Source organism: Pomacea canaliculata, linkage group LG10 (assembly GCF_003073045.1).
Source record: "Pomacea canaliculata isolate SZHN2017 linkage group LG10, ASM307304v1, whole genome shotgun sequence".
Taxonomy (NCBI): Eukaryota; Metazoa; Mollusca; class Gastropoda; order Architaenioglossa; family Ampullariidae; genus Pomacea; species Pomacea canaliculata.
In genome coordinates, this window is record NC_037599.1 from 21,767,485 (window position 1) to 21,781,136 (window position 13,652).

At 47.2% G+C, this 13,652-nt stretch overlaps 1 long non-coding RNA gene across 1 annotated transcript in view; it reads right to left on the reverse strand.

The window, feature by feature from the left end:
- Positions 1-794: 794 nt before the first annotated feature.
- LOC112574204 overlaps positions 795-13,652 on the reverse strand; it is a 43,365-nt gene continuing 30,507 nt past the window's right edge. Inside the window, exon 4 of the long non-coding RNA XR_003101380.1 lies at positions 795-5,024. This is a non-coding gene — a long non-coding RNA (uncharacterized LOC112574204). The remainder of the gene's footprint in view (positions 5,025-13,652) is intronic.

The window sequence follows — 13,652 nt, forward strand, 5'->3', positions numbered from 1 at the left end:
TTGACTTGTTTTCAGTTTCTCGTGTTCGCTACCCATATTTGCACGATAGGGCTTGATTCCCCCCCCCCCCCCTTCTTCTTCTTCACAGAGACACCAGATCGTTTTCGGGATCCTTTATAATTTTGTAATTAATATTTTAACCCTTGTTCTCTTCGGTGTACACCCATGCGTGAAATCAGATTGGGGGGTTAGTAGAGAGCCCCCTCTATGACGTGCATGGAGCAGGCCGGTGCGTTCAGACCACTCGCCCCTTGTCGAACATATCGGTCGTGAAAGACTCGACACAAGCTGCATGGGTAACGTGGATACAGCCACCCGCTTGCTCTTTAGATAGCAGTCGGTGTGTTCCAGCCTGTCTGCATGCCTGTACATGTGAGTGCGCGTCACTGTGACCTTTGTCATATCTTGCTTCTTGTTTCGCTTCCTGATTCCTACTTTGTATCGTAATCTTAATCACGTGGGTTTGTTTTATTGCTTTGAGCTGCTTTCCCAACAGTCACTGCAATCGGTAAACGATCAGTCAACGCCGTGCAGCGGACCTTCGTCTTCCCCTCCCACCCCTAGGGATAACTGGGACTCCTTTTGCAAGTATTGTATACCACGTGATACTGTATACCTTTAGCAGAAGACACCACGGGCTTATTTTGCATCGTTTTCAGAGAGCGTTTGATACAATTTTATTTTGTCCTCTCATTACTTCCCCATGCCTCTTTCCCCACCCACCCTACTTCCAACCCAACACCACCCTCCGGCCAAAATTTGAGTTCTCTGGTTTCTGTATAAGATTATTTTATTTTTATTATTATTATTATTGATGGTGTGCATCATCATCCAAGACAAACACAAACTAAATATAAAAAAAACTTGACATCAAGACCCACTGAGACAGGAGGCGAGACAGCAGTGTACCGAGCGTGGGGCAGGTAAGCGAGGGGAGGGCTTCGCTCCTCCCAGTCGCTCTGTCACCGTCCGCCGCAGCCTCGTGACTGCACCCCGGCTCGCCATTGGGTGGGGCGGGGGAAATCCAGTCTTATTCATGAGCCGGGGGATTGCCGGGCTATCAAGGACGGGTCACCTACCTGGGAGCGGAAGTCCAATCAGTCTTCGCACAGGAGAGTTGTATTATTTTTATTTTATTTTTTGACGTTGTAGTCAGTCTCTTTCTCTTTTTTTTTCTCCCGCCTCTCTATGTGTATGCGAGCGTGCATGCGTATGAACGTGAGGCGAGCAACATCAAGTGTCCCTTTTCTTAACATTCCACGAAAAACAATATCTAATGAAGTGTTTGAAGTTTTAATGTTGCTGTGGAATCGCTGTTAACTGCAAAACTGTTAGTAGTATTTCGTATTTCAAGGCTTCATTAACCACCACTCCCGCTGTAATGGTGTAGAATTTGTGTAAATCTTCTCGGAGAATTCTTCCTCTGCCTAATGTAATCACGCAACAAAATGGTAGTGTATCATGTCTGGGAGAGTTGTTGCAGTCTCCTGAGTTACTAATGCGTGTGTGTTGTTGGGGGTGGAGATGTTGTGCAGTACTGCATCCACGTCATACTCTAGAAATGACATGTAATTTTTTAATTTTTTTTTTACCGGGTTCCACACAAATTATTTATTCTGGGACTGGAAGCATATGAAAAGCACTCGATGACCTTCCTTCGGTCTTTACGTTGCTAGGCCGTCGTAGTAACCTGAATTTCATTCAGTCAGAGTGGGATGGGTGGGTGGAGGTTTGCACGCGCGGCGTCTGAAGCCTGAGGGCTGCTCCCCCTGCACCCTGTTGTGAAAAGAGAAGGGGGTGCGTAGCGGGGGTGGGGATGGGGAAGAAAGAGGGTGTGGGCATGAATCAAGAGCTGGAACCTCCTGAACTGCGTAGCTTTGAGAGAAATGAAACTGAAAGGTTTTTTTTAAAAAGCTTTTCCTTTCTCCTTTTCTCCTCCCCCACTTGTCATGACATGGACCTCCCTCCATCTCGTCCTCACTTCTCCGCATTTAGTACAAAAAAATATACCCCCTTAGAAACCGTTACAAGAGTTCTGACCTTTTTGAGTTGAAAGGGTAGAACAGACAGCACCGAAAACGCTTGACCTTTTTGGTCTTTGGTGGGTTTGCCTGTACATGTGGGTTGGCAAGCTCGTTTCAGTGTCAGCAACCTCCTAGAATATCTGTCTTTGTCTGCCACTGTGTGTATGCGCCGTCCCCTGCTCCCTCACCCGTGTCGTAATAAGAACGTGAGTAATGTTAGACGAACTGGTTGTTGGAGACTTCCAAGCTATCCCATTTCGTGGCCATTTCGTCTGACCTACTGACTGTTTTTCACTGTTGGACATGATGCATTGTGGGGTAAATAAAAGTCGGTCGTTTGTCGTCGTTTTGTGCTCTCTGGTCGTCGCCGCCGCCCGACTCGGTGAGGTAAGAACGACACGGGCGCCGCTCCGCCTCCGCTTTCGCTTGCCGCGTCGCTGAAAGGTGTGTGATAAAGCTTTAAGACAGGGCTATCCCCAGAAATTACTCACTCGAAAGCATTGATTGGACTCACTTCGTTTCTAGAAGATTCGTAATGCTTTCAGTTGTAGCGGGCTCCTCACAATCATCGATTCGATTCACGTCAGTGCTTTTAGTTGCAGCCTGCTCGTCACACATGATTGATTTGTTAAGTCACTGCAGGAGGTAGCCTTCATCCTTGAGCACCTGCTTCCATAAAGACCCTGAAACTCCCTTTGTGTTAATTTGTCAATGGCGCTAGTGATGCTGGTAGTATTTACTGACTTGTATGTGATAATGTTAATTAATACTCGCTGACTTAGTGCAGCTTGTTTTTTCTCTTCGTCAGGTGGGAGTTGGGTTTTGACGATGTCTACTACCATGATAATGATGGTGTGTGTGTGTGAGGGAGAGAGCGAGCGAGCGAGCTCTGTGTAAAAGAGGTTGAAAGTTTAAAACTGAAAACGGATGATTCTTTTCCTCCCGAAATAACTTCGCTCCTAACCCCACCACGGACAAAGAAGGCAGCGGGACCTTGATACTCGCCGATTCACAATCGCATTCCACGCGGGCACTCCTCTTTGACCGACTTCGCGCGACGCGCTCGCTGAGCTATCGCGAACTCCCACTGCCGCGACCTAGTGCTCGCGCCGTTCGCGCCGCGCCAAGAGTGCATTGGGGCTCTGCACGGGATGTGACCCTCGCCGCCCTTGCTCGCGCCGTGTCAAGCAGACCTCTCCGGCAGCAAGGGAGGAGCTGCAGTAGCAACCAGCAGTCCACCTCGCAGGCGACACCTTCTTAGAGGTTTGTGCCGGTCAAGTGCGATGAAGCCATGTTAGTTCTTTTTATAGCCTGCGCGTGACCTAAATAAAGGTTCTAGCCCTCTGACCTCGACTTTTGTGTACTCAGAAGTCTCATTCCCGTTCGCGGCATACGATATCTGCCTCTTCCTTTTGCGCAACCCTTCTCTCTGCTTTTTTTTTTTTCTCCTTTCTTTTTTCGTTCTGGATAGCGATCGCCCGGACGACTGATAGGAACTGCTACCCGACCGTTGAGGCTGCGGGGGCGGGGCTGTCAGCGGTGCTGGAATTCGCCAAAGATTGCGCCAGACCCTCCTGTCACGTGCGGCATATTCCTCGCGCGTCTGACGCCATCCGCAGAGGTCTGGAATTCGTCACAACGACTCACGGGATGAACACGGAAGTCGGGTGTGTGTTGGAGGGGTAGGGGGACATGGACACGGGGAGCGGTGTGTACGTGCGACAGACGGTGTGGTGGCGGGGTGGGAGGGAGTTGATACATGATGCTGGTGGGATAGGAGGCTAGCACCGTGTGACTGTGCAGGGAGGGACAGGAGCAAGCCACCGGTGTACGACCGTTAGTCTCATATTTTTAACCTGTACTCTTGGAGGCTGGCGAGGTATTTGTTGACTTTTTCAGTTTTAATTAATATGAGAGAATCGATTCCTCGTTATTTAATATTATTATCGTGGTGATGGTTTTTATTCTCGGGCAAATGTCCGCCTAGCCGATTTTATTATGTCCAGCTGTGGCGGGCTGGGTTTTTTTTTTTTCTTTTCTTTTCTTTTTTTGTGATGCTGGTAGGTGTAAAGGACATGATGCTCTCCTGAGCTCTAGCGGTGGCAAATGTCAGCAGAACCGTTGGTATCACATCGTCTGCAGCCTGCAGCTGAGTGGAATCTCTTGCTTGTTGTTTTACGGTCGTCGGTATCTCTCGTAACCCCCTCGACCCCCAACTCCTGCCCTTTAGTTCGCCCTCCTCACAACACCTTCCTGCCGCGTACCTGTGGCCATTAACACACTTATTTTCTTCATGCGGTGGATGCGGGTAAACAACGAACATAGTCTCTTATGTTGAACATCCTGTAGTCAAACTATGACTTAATTATCTGAGAGAATATGAGAAGTCTTACTTATATTCGGTTATTCAGGAATTTACAGCTCGCACACTGACGGGTGGGGGAGGTGTTGGTACATTCGGATAGTTTGGCAACAGTTCTTCGTGTCTGGTGATTTATTTTTCAGGTCATCTACATTTTCTGCCTTCTCCTGGTGTGGCGGGAGAAGATGTTAACTGTCCACAGACACGCACAGTGCAACTAGGCGTGAAGTGTTGCCTGCCTTTGATGTTCACCTGCCAGCCGACTGGCTAAAGCTCGAGGGTTGCTTGTCAGCAGTGCGATCACGAGATGTAGAGACAAAGTCGTTCCCCTCGTTAAAATGTACAAGCCTGGATTTAATCATGCAACACAGACCCCTGCCCCTCACCACCACGAGAGAAAGATTTAGAGATGCTTGTGAGAGGTGTCTACATGGGTAGTTCAGTAGTCCCCCATCAGAAGGCTCAGGGTTACATGCACACCCATGCAGGAAGCCTTCTGTTCAGTAGCAGCAACGACTTGTGTGGTAGTGGTGTGAATTAAGACACCCGGTCCTCGGCTTCCCCTTCATCGGACACCATAACTATTCGGCTCCTCGGGTACCCCATGTGTAACTCCTATCTGAAGCTCACATTTTTACCTGAAAAATATAGAAACACTCATCACAATGCACTTCAAAAAATTTTGACTGATACCCTATGTTAGGTTCATAATGACGACTGGAAATAGTTTACAGTTGATGTAATAAAATATATATATGTGCGTACCAGGGTATGTCCCTGTCCCTTTCTTACTTTATGAACTTCTTTGCTGTTTTTTAGTTCTGTTTTACTTATTTACTTATTTTACTTATGCCGTAATACTATTCGCAGTAGAAATGTGGGTGTTAGGGTACAGGAAGTTCACTCCAGTTGTAAGGCCTAACAATACAGAGTTTGTTGTGAGTATTGATCCCATAATAACCCAGATAATACGAGAGTGCGATATTAAAATTACAGATCGTTTGTAATCATGTGTACAGGTGTTCCTCGGTTGATTGGTCAACATAACATATTCTGTGTCAAGTGTGTGTGAGAGAGAGGGAGGGGAGATAAGCACCCCACGAGAGAGCACGAGCACGTAAAGCCAGCTCGCGTGCTTCAAATATTTCTCCCATTTTCTGCCATGATGGCATGTAACCCGTTGCGTCTGTCGGAATCGTAAATAACGCACTTACCTAACATCCGCTCTTTGTCTTCCTCACTCATCCTCTTCGTTAATTTTGTGAGTCATCCGGCGGCACCTTTCTCACCCTCCATCTACTCCTCTCGCTGCTCGCCCTTTGACCCCTGTCTTGCCATCTTTGTCCATCCTCCTTAGCGGACCCCAAGCGGTGGCACAATTTCCCGGTGGTCCTGTCAAGTTTTCAGTCTTTACCTCCCCTTGAACCCGTTATGTAACGAGATTCACTCTGAGGACGTTTTCAGGTGTCTGGCTTGGTGCCCACCTTCTTTGCCATTTTTCCTCCATGTACTTATTTATTTTACACACAGAGAAGAAAGGATACACCAGACACCCCATTACCAGTCTGTTTGCCACAAACTCTCAACCAGCCCACCCCGCGATTGTACTCTCTCCCTCCTTGCTGTTGTCGTTGATGAGAAGAGCACTTCTCGATTATTCATTTGGAGTTCAATCTGTGCTTCAGTTCCTTTGAAAAACGTTGGAAGGTGGTCTCTCCGGAGAGAGCATCAATTTTTTTTTCTATGTATAGTTCCATGCACACTTCTTAAAAAAGAAGTTTAAACAATTTTAATCCGAGAGTGCACAGCGAAAAATAAAAGTGAATGGTCGTCTATCCCTGGTCACGCCCCGTCTCCCGGCAATGCTTTCTCAAGCAAGGACTTTAAGAACCCGACTTTTGATATGGCGGCCCGACCATCTCTGTCGGCGGTCTTGTGATGGCGTGTGTATTATGTCGTCTGTATTTACAGTTCACCGCTTTTGCCGCTCCCTGCCGCGCGCCTTTGACACGTCGCTCGTTGACGCCTGACTGGCTTGTGGGTAACGAGGGCTGCAACGACGACGACCTTGCCCGGGGCTGACGAGGAGCAATGAGTACCCTGAGTTCGCAAGACGCGGATGTTAGTAAGATAACACACCTCGGTAAATACAGTACAACACAATACAACACAACAATAACCTACGTTATCTTATGAGAACAGTTACTGGGCTTGGTATGTGGCAGGTGAATGATTGTTGACGATATTTGAATGGAATCTAACATACACCTTCACGGAGTCCCTCTCGTCTCCACCCCGCCTACGGCCTACCCGACCTTCCAATCTGTCTATTCAATCCCTACTGCCATCAAAAGCAAGTCTCTGATGCGGAACATCAGTGAGGTCTGGCAGACATTTTGTGTTGTAGGAAAGAGGATCAGGGAGAGACCGTAGGTTTTTCTGGAAGGAGGTGGGGCGAGGAGAAAGATGATGATGTACACGATGTATTCAACACGAGTGACGCGCCGATGGATGAAGCGGTTGTAGCTAATCCCGCTGGTTGGAAGGAAATCACGAGGAGCAGTCGCTGTAACCGACGGGGTCACCGCCAGGTCAACGCGAGGAGGAAAACACGATGAGAATGTATCTTTGCTGCAGGTCCCATCCTCTCTACCCCACCAGCTTCTCAGCTGCACCCAGTGTTGTTCATCTACGCCACTTTCTACGTGTTCCTGTTTCAAGGGGACTCGGAGGCAGTTGTGAACTGGAAACAGATCTTGGTATGTGTTCAACGATCCTAACCTTGTGATGACTTCAACGGTCAAATGTCAATATATAATATAAAAAAAATGAAGAAAAAGCTCAAATTCCTTCTGAGTCTTTGTCTCCAACTTTCATGTGCAGAGAATGGCAAGTCGTTTACAGAAAGATGGAATCAGCGTAAAACGCCTAACCGCCAGATTTTATCTGCAGTCAGACCACGTCATACAGACCCCGGGGTATGAATATATATTCGGGTTTGATTTACCCACCCATCCCGTCCCCGCTAGTTAACACCTGTGACAATCTAGTTATTAGACGTGTGGCTAGAGGTAAGCGTTAGATAACTCGGAAATTAATTTAAAAAATCTGTTATAAATGTAATAAACACAGTGAGCGGGTCTTTATCGTTAGGTCTGCGATGACTGGAGTTAAAGCTCTGAAGTCTGAACACCGTGCAGAGGCAAAGAATGGATGGAAGAGTTGAGTCTCACCACGCATTTGTTACAAATTAGGTTCGTTAGGGTTTGGAAGGGATTGGAGGATAAGGTGCAGGATGCCTACACCTCTTCCTGATCTTTCTCCCCCTTCTTTTACTTGTTCATTCTTGTCTTCCCCCCTCCTCTCCATGTTCTCGGAATATTTAACAATCTATGAGGTTTCAAAATAAAAACGTAGACCTTTAATACACTGAAAAAGGAGTAGAGTTGAACATGCATCCACGCCCCTGAGATAAGTTTTAGAAAAAGAAATTAACTAACCTGGTTATTAGTTTGTTTTCTGGCACACTGTGCACAACGCTAACGTGGAATACTGTAACCGAAATAAACGGTTTTGGTACAGCTGATGGATCAGGCTGATGGAGATGGCAATGGTAGACGCCTTCCAAGACGAGCGACTAACGACGCCATGGAAGGACGTCACGTGACACTGCAAATAAATGACGTCACAATGTCGGACAGTGCAGGTCGTGGCATCACGGGAGCGCGGTCTGAGAACGTTCCGAGTAGAAAGAGGCGAGTGGATGTGACAGCCAGGGTACTTGAGTCTCTCTCCACTGCTTCTCACTTCAAAGCCGCGCACCTGACTCGGCACCGACCCTCATTTCGCGAAGTGCAAGATCGGCGTTGGTCGGGTTAGTGCGTGCCATCCCGTGAAACGTCTGACGATCTGTGTGTGTGTGTTCGGGGGGGGGGGGAGACACGGGTGGATGTTAGGTTTTCGCCGTGCGTCTTGTAGGAGAGAGGTGAGGAGAACTTTGCTGACAGGAGGGTGTGTTGGGGCTACCCCCTTTTCTGTCGGGTGTCAGTCGCGTGCGAATCTTCCCCGTCCTTTACCTTCCCCCACACACGCACCAGCCACCTACCTGCAGGAAGTACCCTGTCGCGAGTGCACAAGCGTGGAACACCAATAACAAAAATTGAGTTGAAATTAGTATTTCAACCTTTATTCCTTCATTTCAAAACACCAGCGCGCGCACACACACCAGGGAGCCTGCGCAACGAATAAAGCAATAATCCTTTCTTGAAGTTAATTGGGGAAACCCTTGTCTCAGAAGCTGATCATGTGGTCAGACATCTATACTACATTCAACTTTTTATTCTCTTTTTCTTATCTGTCTTGTTGACACGTGAACTACTTTCTCTTGGCGAGGCGGCACGGACAGCGGGATATGTCCGCCATGCAGGTACACAGAGGTACAGTCGGGGATCTGGTGTCAGGGCCGTGTCCTACCTGGCGACATCAGGGCTCCAGTTCAAACGACAGGGAAAAGGGTTTACTGTGCTCTCCAGACCAGGTTTAGTAAGTAGGCCAGGCCTTTGAAATGTTGCGTGTGTGTAAATTATACTTGTCTACCTGTGTGTGTGTGTAAATTATCCTTGTCTACCTGTGTGTGTGTGTGTAAATTATACTTGTCTACCTGTGTGTGTGTGTAAATTATCCTTGTCTACCTGTGTGCGGACCGCTAACAGCGCCACAGAGAGTTGTCTCCCTTCAGTAGCTCGCGTGCAGGTGAGCGAATTGCTGTCGTCTGCATTCATCGCCTGTGGGTGTTCCCTGGTGACAGTGCCATGGATGTCAACAGCTTCTTGTCACGCAGACGGTCATCGCCAGTCGACACAATTCAGGGTGACAAACCGAGGAAAGGTAGTATGAGGGGGGTAACTTGAAAGTGTAGAGAAGGACAAAAATATCAAATTCTCTCTCTCTCACAAGGTCTATGTGTTTCCAGTATGTACTTAACTAACTGCTTCCATCAGGCACAATTTATCACAAGACCTTCCACTCTCGACAAGTCTTTTTCATTCGACACTGCGAGTCACTGCACGACGGGGTTGATTTTTTTTTTTTAATTTACCGCTTACCTCCTCTATCCAACCTCCAATCTGTTTCTGGTGAGTGTGAGGTTGTTCACCTTGGGGTCCCCCCGCTCACTAAGGAGTGTAGCGACAAAACAGAGCAAGTTGATTGTTTTTGCTGGCTCTTTCCGGATGTCCGTGTGGCCTTGCTCACCGCCCTTTGCCGTATCGAGTGGCAATGGTGAGAATAATTATTATTTGTACATGTGCATGCACGACCATCATGCTGCACAGGCGCGAGAATGCGAGGAACAGCGGGCGTGGCGATGACACGGTGTGGAATGCTGATGGGTGAGCGGGTGGGAGTTGATTAATGGGTCTTGCCACCCGTGCTCTTGTCTCCACGATGTTGTCTGGCAGAGAGAGAGAGCTGCGAAACTGGTGTTCTTGGAGAAGAGATCGGGTGGAAGTCAATTTAGAATTAGGAGAATTGTGTCTTTTAGAGGCGAGGATAGTTGCGAGGGTTTTCGGAGGAAGAGGATGTGATCCAGAAAGGGAAAGTTCCATTTCCTTCTTTGTCTTATTAGTCAGGTTGAATCTGGTTGGCTAGTCCTATCAGCCTTTACGTTTTATTATGTAATAATAAAAATGCTCGGTGAGTCAGATTTTTACCATTACAAGTCCAAGGAACTTTTCTGTGGGAGCATGTTGGCAGCGCTAGCCGACCTTGTTTCAAACCCTACCTCTGGGTATCGGTTTCCCAACCAAATTGTAATGAAAATTGTAAGCCACCTTCAAACCGGATAATAAACGCAAATTATTCTGGAACCGTCTCATGCCATAGCTTGCTGTGTTGTGCTGGAAATCCAGGCTCTTGTCAGGTTCTCGGAGGTCGATCCACAGGTGTGCCTCAGGTGGACATTGACAGACCATTGAGAACGGCTCTTTCACCGAAGTGATTGTAAAGTATTCTGATCTTTGATTTGCCCGGATGTTTCATTGATATACATCAACAAGACAGAGATGTCGGGTCTCAGCTTTGTCGTATAGAATTACCACTGAGCCGGACACACAAATAAATCGTGTTTGTTTCTATCAACATAATTGTAATCACAGGAAGCAGGCTTACACACATCCGGGTTTGTAGCGAAGTTAAGAGAGGTGTTTATGCAGACCTTCAGGATTCTCTCTGTCTCTAGTGTTTTTAGTAGTGGTGCCACCTCTACTCCCTTGCCTGTACACTCGTATCCGGCTTTTAATGTGGTTAATAATGGTCGTGAACTAGAAACAGGACTTTGGACTCGTCCTGTCGTCTGTTCCTGTGGCCCTCGACACGAGGCGAGGATTAGAATGAAGCCAGCCAGTGAGGTCAGTACATCTACAATGTAGTATAGGCTCGCACCACACACTGTCTCAACCTGTGGTGCAAGGTGTTGTTTGGGTTCCCGTCTTAGAAATATGAATAAACTGTCCAAATACTAGTACAGCTGGCGATATTAGGGATGTTTTACCCCCCTCTGCACATCTGCTTTTCAGTCCTCGACAGTCAGCTTGATGTCGAGGATTTGGCCGAGTGACAAATAAGGAGACAGAGAGAGAGAGGGAGAGATTACTCACTGACATCAATGTGACGGTGATGGATGAATGGATTAACAGAGGAAATGGAGAGAGGATTACTCGGAGAGTACTACGTCTGTCCGTAAGTGAATAACAACAAAAATATGAAAACACGTGACTTTGGCGTGAATTGTGATATCGTGAGATTTCTTGCCATCTAGCTGTGGTCAGGTGACATCTAACGGCAAACAGCCTGCCTGCACTTTGCTCACTGGTGGTTTTGTTTTCAAACTCATTTCCTGTTCAAGTTAAGAACATGTCGTAACTTCAGACTTGTCGGTGTGGGTGTCGGTGTTGCTCAGCAAGCGAAATCCTGTTTTGCCGAGTAACTGATTTATTTTTTTTAAAGCCGTCGGTGAACCACTGGTGACGTCACAAATAGGCGAGGGAATGATTGTGGAGAGGGGAGGGGCTGGCTGCAGCTGGCCCTCGACATGCATCGTGGCGCCGTGCGATGAATGAGAGGAGGGAGGGAGGGTGTTAGTGAATGACGTACAAAATATTATCTCCCATTCATCACCTGGCCTCTACCCTGTGTCTGTACGGTTTCGCAAGCCTGCGTTTTGCGGCATGGGGTGTGTGAATAACGGCAAGTGGTGTGCGAGGGCCGACATGCACGTCCACACCATCTCCTGCTCTCTCTCTCTGTCTTTGTGTGCGTGCGTGTGTATGTTTTAGCATAAGGATTGAAAGAATGCAGTTATCACTGTTATTTACATTAACTATGAAATCTTTCGTAATGCCTTTTATAGTGTGTATTAAGTATACATAAAGTTGTAGAGATGTGCAATTATCTTCTTGTGTGTGTGTACGCGCGCGCCGGGGGTTAAATGTCAACAAAACGTTCCAGTTCTCTTCTGTCTCTCCTGTGCTGAGAGAGAGATATGATCACAGTGGAGAGTGCCTAGCCGCCAGATTTTATCTGCAATCATGTGAGATACCCCACAGACTAAATGATGTTTGGAGGACTCGTCATCAAGGTCCCCCTCTCACGCGCAGTCTCCGAGGGTAGCAATGTCGACATGGCGGGTCGCGCGCCATTCACGCTGACGAGGAAAAATTATTCATCTTCGCAAAATTCACTTCTGTTACCAACAAGAAGAGTTGTTACGGGATTAAAATGCTTTGCTGGAAATGGGTCGCTGGTAGCCGCCATAGTTTCACGCTGACGTCATACGATCACGTGATGTAGAACGAGATTTCATTCCAGCAGATGAAAATGTCCAACGCGGTTTGTCTTAGTAAATTTTTTTTTACAAACGAAAGGACTCAAAAGCTGATGTAATTCAGAGCGAGGGCAGCAATACATTTGTTAAAACATTGTTGGAAATAACAAATAAAGCGACAGCTAACCAGAAACTGATAATTTTGATGGTTTGCCGGATGTTGCAACCTTAGTCGACATCTTGAATTCCTTTGAGGCTTGGTTTAGAGGCGAGCAGGAATGAGGATAGACCTTGTGGCAGACAGGAACAGTGGGTACATTTCTCTTTATCTCTGTTGATGTTGATGAAGTCAAACAACCTAAAAAAAAAATGTGTGTGTGAAGGATGCCCTCTGTTGATCATCATCGCTAATCTCGGTGACAACACGACGATAAGACAAGCTTGTGACTTTCTCCACTAACTTCTTGTCGAAATTTCGGACAATACCTGAGCTTGTCAACACAGAGACACATACCACACTGTGTCTTGCGTAAGTCCTACCTGCCAGCGCACCTTAGTGTACAGACGGACTCGAACCTTGGCCGCTGATAACAGACCGATAGCAAGATAACAAGAGGTAACATCACGCGACACCGAGGCCGGTGACCTTATGCAACACGTGAAGATTTGAAACGGGTGTAGGGCCGAGTTCTAGCCTCACATGTAGGGGGCGTGGTGTGGTTGGTGGGCGCATACCCGGATGTTAGCTTTCTTTTTTTCTCTCTCTCACTTTCTCTCTCTTTCTCTCTCTCTGTTAGGTCCCGGATCAGTTTGTTTGTCCTACCCCGATAAGTAGTTGTCGAGCCGGTCAAACTTGGGCGCAATCCTTGGAGGGTTCTGTGTGTGTGTGTGAGAGAGAGAGGTGCAGCAGAAGATTGTGGTCCGGCACTCCCCTAAACGACTTACAGTGTACAAATAGTGAACAGTTCTAACTATGATGAAGCAGTTTCTGCCCGTGTTATGTTTAGTTATTACTCCTGTGTAACTGTTATAGTGGAGTCTTTTTTCTTAGACAGTGTGGTTTGTTTTTTTCCTAAAACACACACACACAGAGGGAGAGAGGCTGAAAGACATTTGGTTTACAGTTTGACCTGCATACTAGTTGATGTCATCAAATCTGGAAGGTACTGATCATTGGACAACACACCTGTGAGTGGACTTCCTCTGTAGAGTTGTGGTGCAGTGATCTCGCACACTTCCATGTCCATGTGCTTCGACAACGGTCACAGATTGAAATGCATAATTTGTTTTTAAAATATCTTATTTACACCACATATTTTTAGGGCGTGGAGTGTTATTATTTGCTGTGGGATTGCCTGTTTTGAACGCACGTTTTTCTATGCCGTTTTAACTGCACCAAGGTCCTTCTCATGAGACTGTGGGTGAGAAAAAAATGCCTTGCTTC